The sequence below is a fragment of the Nyctereutes procyonoides genome, unplaced genomic scaffold (genome assembly GCF_905146905.1).
Source record: "Nyctereutes procyonoides isolate TBG_1078 unplaced genomic scaffold, NYPRO_anot_genome, whole genome shotgun sequence".
NCBI classification, from domain to species: domain Eukaryota; kingdom Metazoa; phylum Chordata; class Mammalia; order Carnivora; family Canidae; genus Nyctereutes; species Nyctereutes procyonoides.
This window is the reverse complement of record NW_026575140.1, coordinates 60,375,635-60,395,865: the sequence shown is the minus strand read 5'-3', so window position 1 is coordinate 60,395,865 and position 20,231 is coordinate 60,375,635.

Sequence of the window (20,231 nt, the reverse complement as noted above, 5' to 3'; positions counted from 1 at the left end):
TATTGTTGTGTTGGATGTTTTGGTATTTTATTGTCTATTATCTTCTTGATTTTATTCTTGCTGGTATTGAGAGATACCTCTAATTTTTGTATATTGATCTTATAGTATTTAAACTTTCTTATTACTTCTAAAAGTCTGTTGGTTTTCTTTAGTCTTCCATGTAAATGATCACAATACTTGCAAGTGACAATTTCATCTCTTTCCATCCAATCTGTACATTTCTTACTATTATTTCCTGTCTTATTACTTTGTCCTGAAACTTCAGTGATATTATGCAGAACATTCTGTTACCACCATGTATTCTTCTGTTTTCCTGGTCTTATGCATAGCCAATGCTTTTCAAGTTTTTCCAGGTAAAAAGACAAATACCTTTCTATCCCATTAGGGGAGTTTCTTTTTATTTCTAGTTTTCTACTAACTAAAATTGTAAATAAGGTGCTTTTTCTGCATCTGTTGAAATGTTCCTAAGTATTTCCTTCTTTAGCTTATTAGTATGTGAATTTACATTAATAGATTTCTTTTCTAATGTAGAATTTTCTCCTTGTATTACTAAAAATAAACCATAATTTATCACTATATATTTTTCATCATTACTGAATTCAGTAAGCTAATATACATTAGGGTCCTTGCATCTGTATTCACAAATGAGACTGAACTGTAATCTACTTTTATTGTACTGTTTTTATCAAGTTTTGATATTAGGCTTAAATTGGCTTTTTAAAAGGAGGTGGCAATCCTATCTTTCTTAAAGAAAAGAAATGATAAAACTAAGGTTATGGATCAATAATATGGGGAATTTTTAAAAGCAAAAATGATTTCTAAAATCACAATTTGTTCTTCAAAAAGGTTAATAAAAACAAAAAAAAATAACCAGGTGCCCATACTCCCCAATCTGCCCTGGAGGCCTCCATGTTACACCCTCTCCTAGCACAGTTATTCACTGCAGCCCCTTTTAGCCAGAAAATGTCACTGCTGGGCAGCAAAATATTCCCAGGGGTGAACCAGCCATGTGGACATGGGTTTGATGCTGCCTATTAGCTGGATCGTGTGGCGAAGTCACTGGCCTCTCTGAGTTTCAGGTTTCCCATCAGCAGAATAGAAATTGAAGAGTTGGAATAAAGCAAGTAAACTCTTAACTTCTAAACAAAAGTTAGTTGATTCCAGCACCAGGGATCACCAACCCAGAATCCACAGTACGGAGCAAGGATCCCAGCACCCAGACTCAACCCAACAGAATTCCAGAGCTGTCTGGACCAGAGGCAGGGAAGTATAGATGAGGCCACACCGTAGTGAATGACTGTCTCTGCCCCAGTTCCTGGCACAGAGCACCTGAAACCCTTTTAATGTCCTAAGTGGCTAGAGCACGAGGAGCATCTTTTGTTCTAATATTTGGTCTTTGACCCCAGTGCATGATTCAGGGCTCCTAAAACTCTTGTACTTTCCTAGTGATGAGTGCATCTTTTACTCTTATGAGGTGATGCTGGGTGGGTGGGATCCACACAGAGACCAAGCCATGATTGGAAGCCCCCCATCATTGTCTTAAGAAGGGAGAAGGGATGAAAACGGAGTTAATGACCAATCACACCTACATGATGAAGCTTCTATTAAAAATATATATACAAAATAAGAACCTCTGGGAGCTTCCAGGTTGGTGCACAGATCCATATATTGGGACGGTGACACACCCCAAGTCCAGAAGCACCATGCTTGGGACCCTTGCAGACCTTGCCCCACACACCTGTCACCTGGCTGCTCATCTGTACCCTTTCTCATGTCCTTTAATAAACTGGTAAATGTGGTTCCCCAAGTTCTGTAAGCTGCTCTAGCAGGTGATTGACTCCAAGTAGGACGATCATAGGAACACGAGATTGTGGCCAAGTTGGTGCCAAGTTGCAGCTAACTGGGAATCTGCGGCTGGCAACTAAAATGGGCAGTCTCTCAGGACCGAGCCCCTAATATGTGGGGTCTGAGGCAGCCTCAGAATTGAGTTAAATTGCAGGACTGGCAGCTGGTGTGACCGAGAGCCAGAGTCAGAAGTGCTGTGTGTGGTCATGGCAGAGAGACCCAGGAGGAAGCATGGCTGTTTTTCCCATGCCATCGCCAGTGCCCACCGCCCCACCTCCCGCCCTCCCCACCACAGCCCTGAATACAGGCTCCTGCAACGCTCCATCCTGAGGACCAGGGAAGCCCAAGTGCAGAGACCCCACTCTCAGCTGCCACCTGCCCTGCCCAGCCCTGCAGGGCCTGGGGTCTTCCTTGCACGCACCATCTCCTCACCACCCATACAGGATGTGATGTTCACACCACTTCAAAGCATCATCTCACCATGTTTGTTTTTCTCTCTTATCTTTGATGTACTAGAAAGTGAAATGGAAAATATTCTTTCTCATCTTTGGTAAAGTCAACCTTCCCTTCCCTAGAGCAAAGAGAACATGTTTTAGACCAGAGCAAGGTTTTTTTTTTTTTTTTTTTAAGATTTCATTTCACTCAGCATAATACTCTCCAGTTCCATCCATGTTGAAGCAAATGGTGGGTATTTGTCGTTTCTAATGGCTGAGGAATATTCCATTGTATACATAGACCACGTCTTCTTTATCCATTCATCTTTCGATGGACACCGAGGCTCCTTCCACAGTTTGGCTATTGTAGACATTGCTGCTACAGAGACTGGGGTGCAGGTGTCCTGCTGTTTCACTGCATCTGTATTTTTGGGGTAAATCCCCAGTAGTGCGATTGCTGGGTCATAGGGTAGCTCTATTTTTAATTCTTTGAGGAACCTCCACACAGTTTTCCAGAGTGGCTGCACCAGTTCACATTCCCACCAACAGTGCAAGAGGGTTCCCCTTTCTCCACATCCTCTCCAACATTTGTGGTTTCCTGCCTTGTTAATTTTCCCCATTCTCACTGGTGTGAGGTGGTATCTCATTGTGGTTTTGATTTGTATTTCCCTGATGCAAGTGATGCAGAGCAGAAAATAAAATATTTAAAACAATGGCAACAACAAAAGAATTAACAGAATCCATGTAAGTTGTAAGACAGGCTGCCCACCTGAGCCACAAAAGTCCATGTCGTTTCTTTTCTTTCATCCCCATGTGGCCAAATATAGAAGGAAGTAAACTACACCCATTTTTTTTCAGAACAATTAGAGACCAGCCAGTTCCACCCTATTTACCACTTCCTCTTTTCACCAAATGTCTTAGAAAAGAATTTACAAAATCAAATAGAAAATGTCAACTTCTTCAGTAGACATTTATGTATTTCAAAAACATGAGCAATTACATTTTTTAAGGCATTCTGTCTTTTTTAAAAAAAAGATTTCATTTATTTATTCATGAGAGACATGGAGAGAGGCAGAGACACAGGCAGAGGGAGAAGCAGGCTCCCTTGCAGGGAGCCCGATGTGGGACTCTTCCCAGGACCCCAGGATCACTCCCTGACCCGAAGGCAGAGGCTCAACCAGCCACCAGGTGTCCCTGAGGAATTCTGTCCTAACACTGACAGAGTGGAACAGTTAAAAAGCATATTCTAAGAGTTACTTTGCAGGTAGTACAATATCTAATTTGCAAAAAAAGACAATTTGCAGATAATGCAGTTGAATTGCTGGTTTTCTAACCCATTTTCCTGAAATGGATCTGCTTCTTTGTTTTTAAGAACTTCCTGGAAAATGGACAGTAAACACAGGTTTTTTTTTTTTTAAGATTTTGTATTTATTTATTTGAGAGGAAGAGAGAGTATGGAGGAGCAGGAGGGGCAGAGGGAGAAGGAGAAGCAGGCTTCCCCGAGCAGGGAGCCCGACCCAGGACTCAATCCCAGGACCTGAGATCATGACCTGAGCCCAAGGCAGATGTTTCACTGACCCAGCCACCCAGGCCCCCTAAATATGTACGTTTTATTTTCATGTTAATTACAAACTTGTCAACAATCTGCACAAATCATAGTGGAGAAATTCTTCCTCTGTGAACTTCCCCAGGGAGAGTGGTCCCTTGAACCAGGAAAACACACAGGGTAGCCCTGTTGGGAGGGCACCAGGATTTCCATAGATACTAGAGATCTGTCTCCACAGAAGGCGCTAGACTTCTACCCTGGGAATGCACTAACTGCAATAGGTCTTTCCTTCCCCGTAAACACCTCCTCTTTGATCCTCCCACTGACTCCAATGGTTATCCAAGTGTGGCCTGGCAGCATCAGCAGCTCTTGGCGATGGGTGAGAAATGCAAATTCTTGAGGCCCACGCCAACCTACTAGAGCACAAACCCCAAGGTGGAGCCCAGATGCCATGTCTGAACCAGCCTGCCTGAGATGCTGACCTGTGATGGTAACTCCTTACGGTTCAGAGGTATTTAACCTTTCACAATCCAGGTCCCCTCACGGAGCTGAGAAAGAAAGTAGGGCTGGGAGCTGGCCTGCACTCATGACATGGCCCTGGGGTACAACATGAACAATTTCACAGAACATCTTCAGACCAGGCCACTCTGTGACCTCATCTGAACACAGGAACAGGAACATGTCCAAAGCACAAAAATAACCAAAATGTTTTCCATCCTAGCTAAAAATGAGTGGCCATTGTCTCCTAGCCAACTAAAGCTGTAGATTCTGTTTCCCTCTGCCCCAGACCACCACAACAAGTTAGTTCTGGAACTTGCGGGCACCATCCAACCCCGGGGAAAACCCCAGGTCTCAGTAGGACTGAACACAGGCTGAAATCCCGCCTGAAAGGTCCTTTCTGATGAGTTCTGAAAGAAATGTTGCAGGCATGCAGCCTCCCTCACTGCACTAAGTGACGACCCCACTGTCTTAAGAACAAGTACGTTCCTGGTGCTATTTGACTGGATGGGGATCACTGCACACACCCCCTGCCAGCGGGAACTGTGCCCCCCATGAAGCGTTCACCCCAGGCCACCCCAGAGTAAGTACAGGAAACACAATAATTTCAGAAAGTGGTTTTATGTCTGTTGAATCTAAAAATAGGTCATCGGGCTTGTATTGTGTATATCAGTTATTTAAATTTTATTTTTCTAGCCTTTCATAATTGTGCCCTAAAAATGATCAACATTAAATTTTAAAAAGAAAACGGGCACTTTGGTGGCTCAGTCGGTGAAGCGTCTGCCTTGGGCTCAGGTTATGATCCTGGGTCCTGGGATCAAGCTCATGTGGGGCTCCCTGCTCAGCAGGGAGTCAGCTTTTTCCTTTCCCTTTGTCCCTCCCCTTGTGTGCTCTCTCTCTCTCTCTCAAATAAATCAATAAAATCTTTTTCTTAAAAGGTTTTATCTTTGAATCTTGAGCCACCCATGCATCCCAATCAATAAAATCTTTAAAAAAGAAAAACCAACCAAGTGCCTGGGTGCCTCAGGAGGTTAAGCATGCAACTGTTGATTTTGGCTCAGGCTGAAATCTTGGAGTTCTAGGATTCAGCCCTGCATGTGGCTGCATGTGGCTCCCTCCCCCTCAGTCTCCCCACCCCTGCTTCCACACATGCACTCTCTCTCATAAATAAATAAATAAATAAATAAATAAATAAATAAATAAAATCTTTTAAAAAATTAAAAAAAAAAAACACATTGGCTCTTCATCTCCAATTTTTGGAGCTCAATTCCAAAGAGTCCTCTAATACTTTCTCAACACTGCTCTCACAGTAATCATCTTAAAGTTAAACCCTTTCTCAGTTATCTTCAGCACAGTCTCCTCTGTTTTCGTGTTGCAAAGGAAGCTAACATATTTTGAGCAGCTACCATATACTAGTAATTATGCAAATTTAAATACACCCAATACCTAGGAAAGAAATTTTTTTTTAATTTTTAAAAAATTTTATTTGAGGCGGGGGAGAGGGAGAGAGAATCTCAAGCAGACTCCTTAGAGCAGGGCTCGATCTCAGTGCACCAAGATCATAACCTGAGCAGAAATCAAGAATCAGATGCTTAGCCAAGGCACTCTAAGAATTTTATTTTTAAATTTTCATTTATTTTTAAGTAATCTCTGTGCCCAGAGTGGGGCTTGATGTTACAACCCCAAGATTAAGAGTTGCATGTTCTACCAACTGAGCCAGCCAGACACCTCACCAGGAAAGAATTCCAAATAAATATTAGCATCCTCTTCCAAAACCTACTTCCCAGTGTTTTTATGGGTAAATTCTTTTAGACATCAAGGAACATATATCTCAAATGTTATTTAGAGAAGAATAAAACAGGACAGGCTTCCTGATTAATTTTTTTAGAGGCCATCCTAGTACAGCAAACCTGATCAACATAGCATTTGAATGTTAGCGTGCAGCATCGTTAGAACTGATGCTACAGTGATGTGCTAGACCCTTCCTAGAATCTGTTCCTGGGCTGACGTTGGCAGGTGCTTACTGAGTGTTGGATTGTCCATGCTCATCAGCAGCCACATTCCTACCGCCTCCCCTTTTTTCGATAATAAACCATCATCCGTGGCTACAGGAGCAGGTAAGTGACACAGGCAGCACTGGTCAGAATTCCTCATACCCCTGGCCTCACTGATGGACCAAGAGGTGTGCCCATGACCCACAGTGAGTAAACCCGTGTTCCCCAGAATGGTTCTAACTACAGGTCACAGCAAAGTGCTTTCTGTCCTTTGTTGTGAGCTGTTAGGCCAGTAACTACACTCGCCAGTACAGGGAGAAGATCTATCTGACACAGAAAAAATAAATCCAAAATGCAGAGACAAGAACAAGGGTGAGAGCAGGAGTGCGTGGGAGACTCTCAACCCTGTGGGATCCCTGGGGCTAGGGTGGCCCTGACGCCAGCACCTTCTCTTCCCCACCCAGTGCTTGGCTTCAGTCCAAATGCCAAAATTCCTTCTTTAGTATGAGATAGTTGGATTTCCTTTTCTGTCACTTGGAACCCAAAAGCCCTCCTGAACACAAATCTTCAGGGAGTGGCAGTGGGCAGAGGAGCGAGTGCTGAAGACAGACAAATACACTTGTCCCCACCTTGTAGGTCTGGGAGCACTGGTCTCTGAGCCTCTCTGGGCTTTGTTCGCTGTGTTTGTTTTCAGGGATGGAAAACAGCCCAGTCCTTAGACTTACCCGACAACCTTTGGAAAGACAGGGGGTACATCTTCTTATCTTCTTTGCTATGTCCTCAATACTTAACCAATTCTCACAAATTAGGCCCTTAGTAAGTGTTTACTGAATAAAATGACGAATGAGAGCATAAATCGAGAGCTTAAACACAAGACCACCAAGGCTCCCAGCAGGATGGATGGCGTGTGGGAGGCGCTCACCTATCTCACCCCGTGGAGGCAGAAGCATCTGTCCTCAGGTCCTGGGTTCCCTGTCCCTCCTAGATGAGCTGCCTCACTCACCTTTCCCCAAAGCATGGTGACCAGGGTGAGGATGGGGGGTGGGCAGGGCCTGCAGCAGTCAACTAGGAAGCTGCCTGCGTTCAGGGGCTGTTGGCCACCGAGGGACTGCCAGTGGCTAGGGGTTCAAGGCCAGGAGTGAAGATGGGTGCTTCCAGGAGGGAAGGACAAGGGAGAAATCCAAGAGGATGCCGGGATGTCAGGCACCCCTCCCACTGCCACCACTTGCTCATGCCCTTTCAGCTTCAAATAGTCAACCCACCAAGATGTCATTGTCTGGGGCCGTGAGCCTATCACTTGAAAACCAGAGTGTGGTGCGGCCAACCTCCTCACGGCAATAGTCAGCTCTATGACCTTTCCGTATTTTTACTCTCACTTACTTGTTCATCTTTGAAACTTCATAACTTCATCCATTTGTCCAAATCTTGTTTTCTAAATGTCCTTCTATCCTTGATCGGGCGTGTGCATGCATCTCGCTGTGATGGTTCCCCAAGGTCGCTGGCCCTACACCCCTGACCAGCAGGTCTGCCTGGCTTTTCTCATGGAGCTCCATCCACTGATTTCATTTTGAAAACAGCCCCCTTGCTTGCATTCTGTCTTTAGTATCACAGAATATGGTCACATCTTAGCCCTGTTGGTCTTTCTTCTCACAGCTCCTCACTAATTTGTCCAGGGTTTCCCAGACTCAAGACTATCTAAACTTTAAAGCGAATAAGTGCTCAGGATTATATGCAATTTTTATAAAATGATCAGTAAAGCAAAGCAGCTAAGAGCATGAATTCTGGATCCAAATGTCCTGGCTTCGAACATTCACTGCCACTTAGCTATGTGAACAGTACTGCTTCCTCAAGGAAAAATGGGGTGATGGTATCAGCACTCTCCTCCTCGGGGACTGAAGGGGCATCTGTGTAAAGTTCTTGTAATGTGGCCACATAATAAGTGCTAGACTGTGTTTATTTCATTAAAATCGTAATTCTGATTAAATGATTGAAATTGTTATTGCTACCTGGCACCTGTCAATGACAGCATTTAGAAATTAGTAACTTTTTAAAAAGGATTTTATTTATTTATTTGAAAAAGAGATTGGTAAATTGAACTCCAATAAAAAAATATACAAAAAAAAAAAAAAGAAAGAAAAAGAGAGAGAACACATGAGTAGTGGGAGGGCAGGGAGAAGCAGACACCTCATTGAGCAGGGAGATACATGACGCAGAACTCCATCTCATGACCCTGAGAACATGATCTGAACCCAAGACAGATGTGGTTGGACGGAGCCCCCAGGCACCCTAATCAGTAAGTTTTTTGCATAATCCTGGAGGCTTGTGCTTCCCCCGGCTGGAAAAATCTTAGAGAGCCTGCTCATGCTCAGGGGGACCTCAGAGAAGCTGGACATTAGTGCTTCAGAGAGAGAGAATTAATGGTGGACACCCGCTGGGCTGGGCACAACTGTGGGGCCTTCAGTGCACTCCCTCATTTCTCCTCTCCTACGACACGGTGACAAAGGTACCCATGTTGTCCTCCTGTCCTCATTGAAGAAGTGGATGTTCTGGGGCCTCCCTTACGCTGGCACAGGAAGGAAGGACAGACAGACAAGAGGTGGCAGGTGGCACCGTGAGTGTGTCTAACTTGGTGGGTGGCAGCCTTGAGTCTCTGGGGTCAGCACACATGCACGTACCTTGAATTCACAGGGGTGGTTCCACGCTGCCCTCATCCCATCAATCCTCCTAATGTCACCTAAGGGGACAATCGGGCCACCAGGGCACCAGGGCCACCAGGAGGCTGACCTCCCGACTGTTACACGGAGTCATTCGTGGCGCCTTCCTTAACCCTGAAGCCGCCTGGTTTCCCTGGTGTTTTATAAAGTATCAGATTTATCTGATATGGGAAAAATACAAATTTTGTTAACATAGACATTCAGCGAGTTGAAAATTTTATTAGTTTATTATGGTTACATTTATGATTTATAACAAGCATTAAAACAAGACATTATATGGTCTCATTCACTTAGGGAATATAAAAAACAGTGAAAGGGAATAAAGGGGAAAGGAGAAAAAATAAATGGGAAATATCAGAAAGGGAGATGGAACATGAAAGACTCCTAACTGCGGGAAACGAACTAGGGGTGGTATAAAGGGAGGTGGGTGGGGGGTGGGGGTGACTGGGTGACAGACACTGAGGTGGGCACTTGACGGGATGAGCACTGGGTGTTGTTCTATTTGTTGGCAAGTTGAACACCAATAAAAAATTTATTTAAAAAAAAACACAGGACAATACAGAACCAAACAATTGGAACAAAATTACCTTCAAAGAAGTAGCTGGTGTGTATGTTAGACTATAATGCCTCTGTCAGAGCCACACCACGTTTCTCATAGGCTGGACAGTCATATAAGCCATCTAATTAACAAGAAATCAATATTTTAAGCTTCAGTGAAACTTCCCTTTTCTTCTGAAGCGCACTCACCATCTGTGAACAGATACAGAGAAATGTGTGTGATGACCAGGAAGGCTGCCCCCAGTGGGAATGAGGAGCACCGCCCCCTTGGGAGCTGCCCCAGGCCTGGCTGGCCCATCAGTGGCTCCCAGCTCCCAGTCCCAGTCCCCGCCCCCAGCACCGGCAGCTCAGCGCAGAGCAAAGACCTGCAGGCCCCGCAGCTGACTCAGGTCAGGACGCACCCGCCAACACCGGGACTCGTGCGCTGCAGGCAGCTGAGCTTGGGCTGGGAACTGGATGTGCTCATCTCAGCCTCCCGAGCACGCCGCCCGGTCCTGATGCCTGGGGTGGGCAATCCTGCTTCGGAAGGTCATAGGGATGAATGAAGACTTGGTAGGTTCGTGAACATGCTGGGACTGAAGGTCACAGACAGAGGCTCCGATGTGGCCTCTTCCTCCTGCGCTCACAGGCAAGGTTCCTGCAGAAGCACAGAAGGTCACCTCAACTCACACGAGCCTCACATGAACCAGCCATGAGACGTGGCTGATGAAACAATTTTAATGCAACCTCAAGACTGACTTAGCAGCAGTCCAATGCTCGAGGGAAAGCCAGCTGATATGGGATTCTTCCTGCTGCAACCATGTCTCCAACATCCCAAAGGCCATGCCCAATTCCAAGGGAAGTGATCTTTCCCACACAGAGCCTCTCCCTTTTGTTCTGTTGACAGGGTTTTCTCCCATCACAAAAATTCTTCCCATCTCCACTGTCCTCCTGGGGATCCTCCCTGTCCCACGTGCCCTAACGTCCCCTCAACCCCAACATATTTCTATTTCCCCCAAATCCCTATTACAATATATTGTACTTACATTTTTTACCCAATATTTTCATTATTTATTTACATGTCTTATTTATCAAAAGAATGTCAGCTGCAAAGCACTGATCAGAGGCAAGTGGTTTTCATGATTTTTGTTGTACTTGCTTCCTTGCACATTTCACAGGCTTCAGTTATGATCTTCTAAAGGCCAGTAAGAGACCAAAGTTGTTTCTTTTCTTTCCTCTGACATTATGCACTACGCCCAGCTAGTTGCCCTGGGAAAAGAGCAGAAGTCACTTGTCCACGGCTGACTCAGACATGTACCAGCCACAACAGGAGGAAGGAGACAGACTGGCAAGGAGCAGGAGCCAGCATGCTCTCCAGGCCAGGGGCTGGGCGTTGAAACAACTCTGAGTATATAGATTCATGTACATAGCTCGCATGAGAATTAAGCAACCAAAAATATAAACAAATAATTCCCAGAACAGGAAATACAAATGCCCAAGAAAATAACCAAAGCTGTGCCATCTCCCTTAATAGGAAGGAAAATGCAAATTGAGCAAAATGAGCCTCCATCGTTCATTTATCACCCTAGCAAAAGACAAACAGGTCATGTTCAGTGTTGGCAAGAGCAGGAACGTAAATTTTAAAATGCATTTTACAATACTGATCAGAATTTTTGAAACATATATGCCCTAAGAACTCACATTTCTAAGAATATGCTCCTCAAAATTACTTTTTCCATGTTGCCAGGATATTGGCTGAAGGATGCTCACAGTGCCATGAATTTTTATTAGTAGAAATCAGAGATGACCTACATCTCTGTCAAAATAAGTATGTTTACATAAACAATATCTATGCTCTGATGCTTCATAGTCATCACACAGATGAAGTACATCTCTTTCTGTGGATATGGAAAAATAACCCACAATATATTGTCAAATTTAAAAAGCAAGTTGCAAAACAGTAACTAGGGTATAATTCCTTTTTTCTGTGGAAAAAAAAGACATATGTTCTAGGTGTCCACATTCATATAAATGCACATGCAAATTTCTACATAACTACATGTGCAAAGACAAAAACAAACATACAAACAAAAACAGGTCTGAGGGGCAGCCCCAGTGGCCCAGTGGTTTAGCGCCACCTTCGGCCCGAGGTGTGATCCTGGAGACCCAGGATCGAGTCCCACGTCAGGCTCCCTGCATGGAGCCTGCTTCTCTCTCTGCCCCTCTCTCTCTCTCTGTCTGTCATGAATAAATAAATAAAATCTTCAAAAAAATAAAATAAAATATAAAAAAAAAACAGGTCTGAGAAGAAAACCCCCACACCTGTGGTTTCCCCTAAGGAGGTAAAACAGGAAGGGACTTTTTACGCACCTCTGTGTATTGTTTAAATTTCCTTTCAGCCTTTATGTAAAACTTATGGCTTTTTTCAAATAGAAAATAAGCCCAACAAAAGTAGAGGCTTTTAAAAGTTGTTATAAAATGTTTGAGTATTTGCGGAAGCAGTCATCAAACTTCAGAGACTGCACGCATGAATATTCTCTTTATTTTAAGTATTCTTTAGAACTCTATGCTCACAAAATTATTCACATATATTTGTGTCAGTTACAGAAACCTGAAATCCTGTGTGGTTGCCCAGAACAGTCACTTCCATGTTGTAGATGCGATAAGAAAGGAACTAAAAGAAAAATAAATGTCTCTGACACTTTGCTTTTAAAAAATCGACACCCCAAGCATAGGGCTCTCAAAACAATTCACCTGATGGCTGATTGATGCTCTAGGAGTTGCACATTCAAGTGCCACTGGACAGGGAAGTAACCAGGTGAGAAGATTGGTGCAGCCAGTTAGAATGAGCAGGTGAGCAGGTGAGCGCCCTGGGACGTTGGGAGGTGTGCTGCCCACAGCTAAGAGCTCTTCCTGCCTCCAGCCTGACTGACAGGACAGACGGGTTATCCTGGATCTCCTAGCATTTCTAGAGAAAGCAGACATCAGAATTTTTCGTTGCAATACCCCCAGCTTTTACATTTTCACAATTAATCATTTAAAATAGTAAGTGCTATGCTGGTAAATTGCAAAGGCCAAACAAGACCTGTCTCCCACAGGATTTGGCCAGGTGGATTTCCCACTTGCCATATTTGGGTTCCACTGTCCTCACGGAGTTTCAGGGGACTCATTCCAACACATCTTAATGACCCACATCAGTCCACTCTTCTTTCATCAGCCTTTGGCCACGGGACTCTAGGACATCAGAGTTCAGAGATGGTTTAGAAATATCTCATTGGAAAAAAAAAAAAAAAGAAATATCTCATTGGGGGCACCTGGCTCAGTGTGTTAAGTTTTTTACTTCAGCTCAGGTCACAACCCCGGGGTCCTGGGATTGAGCCACAGGTAGTGTGAGTCTGCTTCTCCCTCTCCTGCTGCCCCTCCCCTGCTTATGATCTCTCTCACAAAATAAATAAATAAATAAATATATATATATATATTAAAAAAGAAATATCTCATTAAAAATCTTTAATTAATCTAATCTCTCATTAAAAATCATTTTGGGGAGCACCCATGTGGCTCAGTGGTTGAGCATCTGCCTTCAGCTCAGGTCATGATCCTGGGATCCTGGGATTGAGTCCCACAATGGCTTCCCTGCAAGGAGCCTGCTTCTCCCTCTGCCTGTGTCTGCCTCTCTCTGTGTCTCTCATGAATAAATAAATAAAATCTTTTTAAAAAAATCTCTCATTTTTCATTGTAGTCAAATATAACATAAACAATTTTATGTGTACAATGCAGTGGCATTAATTACATTCACAGGGTTGTACAACCATCACTACCAGCTATTTCCAAAAATTTTTAATACCCCGACAGAAACTGTACTCCTTACACCCCCACCACCTTGTAACCTCCAGCCTGTTCCAGGCACCTCAACTGTCTGCAATCACCTATTTGCCTTTTGCATCTGGCTTATTTCACTTCACATGATGTTTCCAGAGTCCATCCACATGGTACCATGCATCAGAGCTTCATTCCCTTTGCTGGCTGAAGCATACTCCACTGTATACCGTCTATTGTGATCTTTTTTTTTAGGTGGGCTCCACGCTCAATGTGGAGCTTGAACTCATGACCCCAAGATTGAGAGTCACACGCTCCACCAATTGAGCCAGCCAGGTGCCCCAGTATTGTGGTTATAGTAAGAAACAAACATATATTTGGTTTTCATTTCCCTTTCAGGCATGAGAGCTTCTAAACCCTCAGAATTTCCCGAACTGTCAGAACAGTCAAGGTGTCTTTTGTTATGTTAGTGAGTGGCTTTTGGGTAAGCCCCTTGGTCACCTGAGGATGAGAACTAGTTGCCAGGGCAACCAACCAGGAGATTTGGGGTTGGAAATTGCAGTCCCACCCCCTGATGTCAGGGAGAGAGGGTCTGTAGGACCTGTAGGTAAAAATGCCCACCTGCGGCCAATGGCTACATCAACCATGCCTACGTAATGAAGTATGAAGTATCCATCAATAACCAAAGAGGACAGATTCATAGAGCATCCAGGGTGACACTGTGGGTATCAGGGCGATAGCCATGTCCCGAGATGGTATAGCTCCGTGCCCTCCCCCACCATTCCCACTGATCCTGAGTTCTGTCCTTTTATAATAAGCCAATAATTCAGTGAGTAAAAGGGTTTCCTGAGTTTAGTGAGCCAGTCTAGCAAATTAATCCAACCCAAGGACAGGCCGCAGGAACCTCTGGTTCACAGCTAGTGGGTCAAAAGCACAGCTAAGCTGACTGGCAGCTGGCCTCTGAAGTGTGTGTTTGTTGGGAAGCTGGGACTGAGCCCCTTACCTGTGCAGTCTGATGTTCTCTCCCCATAGACAATGTCAGAAGTGAGTTAAATTGGACACCCCGCTGGTGTCTGAGCACTGCTTGTTGGTGTAGGAAATTGAGCTTAGAACATTTTCTATGTGTCTACCATGTTTGGTTTATCTGTTCCTCTGTTGATGGGTTGTTTCCACTTCTCAATGCTGTCAAAAATGCTATGAATATTGGCTTAAAAATATCTGAGTCCATGGGGAATCCCTGGGTGGCTCAGCGGTTTAGCACCTGCCTTTGGCCCAGGGCGCGATTCTAGAGTCCAGGGATTGAGTCCCGTGTCGGGTTCCCAGCATGGAGCCTGCTTCTCCCTCCTCCTGTGTCTCTGCCTCTCTCTCTCTCTCTCTCTCTTCTGTCTGTCATAAATAAATAAATAAATCTTTAAAAAAAATATCTGAGTCCATTTTTTATTCCTTCAGTCTATACCTAACAGTAAAATTGTTGGATTATAGGATAATTCTATATTTAACTTTTTGAGGAACTGCCAACCTGTTTCCCACCATTGGTACCATTTTACAAACCCACCAGCAATGCATGTAAATCCCTTATTTTTAAGGTGAAGAAATCAAGGGTAAAACTTGTTACATAACTTGACCATATTTGACAGAAAGTCAACTGTAGAGCTGATTCCAGAAACAAATATCTTGAGTCCCAATACAATCCTCTTTCCAAGGTTAACACCACTGAGATGTAAGTCAGATGATTAGGCAAATGGCAGTGATGTCTGCACAAAGACTGGACCATTGGAAATAGACTCCTTAAAAAAATTTTTTTTCAAATATATAAAAAAAAAAGGAAAGAGACTTCTTGGTATATTTGGTGAAAGAATTTGAATAAGCTCTAGATTTTGTTCCCCATATAGAATTTTTAGTCTCTTCTTCCTCAGGTCTAAGCTCTAAGAGAAGATTAAATCATGCTTGTCTCTTGCCTAGTACCTAATTGTAGTCATGGGCACATATTTTATCATTATTACATTTACAGTTCTAAAATAAGAGCTTAAAATATTAATTTAAATGCAATAAGTATTTGTTTTAGAAAAAATGGCAAATTCACAAAAGTGGGGAAGAAAAGATTACATAGAGAACCATCTATCAGAAAAATTACTACTAAAGCCTGAGTACTTTTTCCCCCATTTTTTCCCCTAAAAATGGTGTTTTTGTTTGATAGATATGGTTGGAATTGCAAACTCTTAAAGTTTAAGAGAATTATTGCAATATGGGGGAGGCAAGCTTAAAAAATAGATTAAGGAAAAATAGATACTCAGTTTTAGGAAAGGGCCCAATATACCACTAGTGGTTCCTCCTACCAACTCAGCAGCCCTCCTAGTCTTTTGGCATCCCTTTTGGTAGTATGTTATTACTTAACTGTTTATAGAAAAGTTTCATTTATCCAAATATAAGAGCCTCATAAGCTTGGCCATATCTTATGCTATTTTGTTCCTTCCTCCATGCTACAACTACAGTTGGTGCTCAGCAAAGAAGTTTTGGATGATTTTCGCTGATTTCATATCACCCTCAAGGTCAACATTCCTCTCAGTCTTCAGTAAGGGGTAACCCAACCCAGGCCCTACAGGGCTTCCCACTCCACATTCAAAAATTAGTTCAGCCATCAAAGGCCATTTAAATATCGTTTGAGGGGCACCTGAGTCGCTTAGTCAATTGGGCATCTGACTTTTTATTTCAACTCAGGTCATGACCTCAGAGTCCTGAGAGTGAGCCCTGCATCAAGCCCTGCATCCAGCTCCAAACTTAGCAGGGAGTATACTTGAGGTTCTCCCTCTCCCTCTGCCCCTCCTCCTGCTTGCTCACTCTCTCTCTCTCTCTCTAAAATGAATAAATCTTCAAATTTCATGTGAATCTTTTGTTTGCCTAACTTGATGAATACTGAATGGGATTCAACACATAACCCATAATAACACTTCTCCCCCCAGGCCCCAGCTCCCTAAGTCTCAAGGCTACAGGGGACTCAAAGCCCAGTCTCAAAATTATTGCCAAAAATTCTCTCTGAACTCCATCCTTTGTGGTTTTTGGTCTCACTTTTCTTTCCTATTCCTTTGATTTCTATTGCTTCTTCCTTCTAGCCATTAAAGACAGCCCTTTGAGTCTTGGTATGCGTTCTTGCTCTTCCGGGTGACCCCCACTCTTCTGGGCCTCTGATCATGTGTTATGAGAGCCTGGGCGTGGCGGTGGCACACTCAGCCACCCTCTTGGCAAGAGACACAGGAGTTAGGACTCGGGGGAATATGGGAGGGACTGGGAAAAATCACAAATGCCTGTAATGTATTATCCTGACTTTATTCTCATTACACGATGGAATTCTCACACATTATTTATTTGAGGTGGACTACAGAAAGGTCTTTGGAAAAAATTACTTGGCAAACTATAAGGGTAAGATGATGAGTTTTCTTTGAGGAAGAAGGTTCCTGCATATGTGTCCTCTGCTCTTCAGAGTGTCCACCTTAAGGACACAGCAGACTTGATACAAATGGTTTAACCCTTTGATCTTACCAAGCAAAGTCTTGGGCCTTCTGACCCTTGAAACTAAAAACTTCCTCTGGAGTCAGCTCAGAGGTCCGTCTCTTGTGGGTATAATGAGGCCATCACAAGGTACACTCTCTTGTCTTCCCCACAGAGAAGTTTTCGTTTTCCTCTCTTCTACTTTCTGAATAATTTGTGTGAAATTCTCTCCAAATTTTGTAGTCACTTTAGCTCACATCCATGTTATCACTGATAATACTTGCCCAATATTGAAATCATGTTGATATAGAGGGGTCTTTTGTTGCACTCTTTCGGTTTTATTTCCCCAACACTCCAAGGATCCTCCAAAAAAACCAGTTTCATCTCTTCAACTATATTTCTTATTTTCCTCTCTGTCCAGTCAGGTAATAGCCACAGTGCACGACTTGTAGGTGAGAGGGCACTTCAGTAACACCCGGAGCCACTCAGTGACCTCCTTGACCCAGGAAGACACCAACACAGGATCATGGAAATCTTTGGCTCCACCGGGGGGCTCTCTGTGTGCCTTCTGGAGGGAGGCTGCTCTGAGGGGCTCAAAAATGACAGAGGGACAGTGAGATAGAGTTCAGAAAGTACGTGTGAATATTCTGGGCCACCGGGTATGGAGCTACTGCCCACCCACTTACTGAAGCCACAAACTGAGGCTCAGCCTTAATATCTCTTTCCCTCAAGTACCATATCCAGTTGAATCCACACCCCAAACCCATTTGCTGCTTCCATTGTCATTACATAACAGGCTCCTGACCAGACTCCCCGTTTCTACTCTTGCTCCTCATGAGCAGCCCTTGTAACTTTTCCTAAAAATATAAATCGTAATGTGTCACTTTGTCAGTTCTCCAATGGCTTTCCATCTACCCCGGTTCACTGGGCTTTGGCCACAGTGGCTTCCTTTCTTGGGCCTCAACACACCAAGCTTGGTTGAAATGTACTACCCCTGGTTTTTTCACATGGCTCCTTTTAAGGACTCAAGACTGTAAGTGTCCCCATTACCTCCTTAGAGAAGACTTCCTTGACTACTTATCCTGAACAACTACCCTGATGTTCCGCATCACACTATGGAGGGCTCACTTCCAGTGCTTCCTTGTGGGGCTGGGTTTACTCAATGGCTCTAACTCCTGTTGAGCTAGTGGAGCATGAGCCCTCTTCCTCCCCTTCGAGATGGGAGGCAGGAAATACCCAGCAGGGATCAAGACTACAAGACCTTTATATCAGATCTTTTTGTACTTCCCCATAATGGCTCTTTTATCTTTTGTCGCTATGATTAGCCATGAGTCTTGCTACAGAATGTGCTCCTGGTCCAGGGCAGCTAGGCCGGGGACTTGCAGCCAGCTCCATGGGAAGGCTCACAGAAGTGAGGACGCTGCGGGGGTGGGGGTGGGGGTGGGGTGTGGGGTGTGTGTAGGGGGCAGGTGGCTTTCACTGACCGGGTCCCTGCAGCCTCCTCCAGAGAAGAGCCGAGGGTGAGAGCAGGAGCTGACCTACAGCCTGGCACTAACAGCAGTGGAAGAGCCCAGCACCTTGGCCTTGGCCCCTGGGGCTTGTCTTCCTCCCATCCTCAAGGTACTACATAATCCTGTCCAGGTCACATATGGGAAACTAACCACCCCCCAACTCCCCCACCTCCATCACCCTCACCTCCCCCCTCTCCCACCAAATCCTTTGGATTCAGACACAGCTCCCTACTCCTTTTTTGTGAAGTCATTCCTTAGTAGTCCAGGCGGAACTCTCTCTAATCTGACTTCCTTGTTTGGGGAGGAAACTCCACCTGTGTAGGAGTCCATTGTTCCTGCTGGATCTTCACCTTAACTTGTTTCTGGCTTGTTGTATTTTTGCTTATGCTGTTGCCTTAATGTGAGAATCCTACAGAGCACTGAATACAAAATCAATACCCAGTAATCTTTTTGGATTACTGGTACTCTGAGGGAAGAAACAAGAAGGAAAAACAAGAAGCAGAGGGAAGAAGGCCTGAGAAAAGCCGGGGCTTCCAAGCACAGGGAGAGGAAGCAGAGGTGCAGGAGAGGGAGGAAACCCAGGGAATCAGCTTTCACTGGGAACTCATAATCACCATGCATGACATGCTGCCCATCTGCCAGAATGGAAGGCGACAGGAAATTGGCAGGAACAGGGAAATGGCCACAGACCAACTCACACTTTCCTTACATCCTCCCGCTGCCTAGTCATGCTTGCTGCTCCCTCACGATCCCAAAGTCCCGCAAATTCTGATTCCTTCCTTGTGCAAATACTGACATCAACAGACCGGCTTGTACGTGGCTAGACCTGTGCACATCTAACCAGATGACCATTCCCTTATCACCTCTTTTTCTTTTGATGAATAAAAACTTACTGTGGGATATAAGCAAGTTTCAGTGATAAAACATGGAATCTCTATCGCTGTATCTCCTGTACAGTCATAACAGATGCATCATCTGCCACTCTTACCTCCCTCAATGGGATCTATCATTTCATGGGGCAGGTAAATCTGTATTATTTGCTATTTCCCAGCACCTAGCATCATGCCTGGTGTATGACATGTGTTCGATAAATTTTTGGATATCGATTACTTGAATGGATGATGGTTCTAGTCTCTGTTTCATGTTCAGGTGACCTTCAGTCTGAGACACAGACGTGTGGGAAATACAGAATGGACAGAATTGCTGAGCAAGAAGAGTAACAGGTTGGCTCTGCCTCTGTCTACCCAAAAAACCCACACATGTAAATTGAGTGCCTTCAATGTGATGGGACATGTGTTCGATTCTCAGATAGAGCCCTGCTTTTCCATGATCGCATGGTAGTGTCCATCACACTCTGTCAGCCACTAGACTGTGAACTCTGGCAGGACATTGGCCATTGTATTGTAAGTGCTCAATAGTTGACAAGGCACCTAAATGGACGTGATAGCCTTCTGGGGGAAGAATACATATCCCATTGTATAGAGTCAGGATCCTTAGTTGAGAGAAGAAAAGCCGACTCTTGCTGATGTAGCAGAGAAGGAGGGCGTTGAAGATATTGGGTGGCTCTCTAGATTGTTGGAAGTTGTAGAGAATCATGACCAAGGCTAAGTCTCAAACCCGGCAAAACTAGTCCAGTGCGAGACAGTTTCTACGGCAGCTCCCAGCCAATACTACACCTGCATCAGAAACTCAATCTTACCTCCACTGAGAAACTGCTGTTGCTGGGAGCACTGCCAACCAAGCCAGTCACCTCTGCTGCATATCCACATCAGCAACACAAGCAACTGCAGACAGGGCCTGTGTCCTCACTCAAACCCAGATTTAAGTTTCACGTGGATGAGCAGGATTGG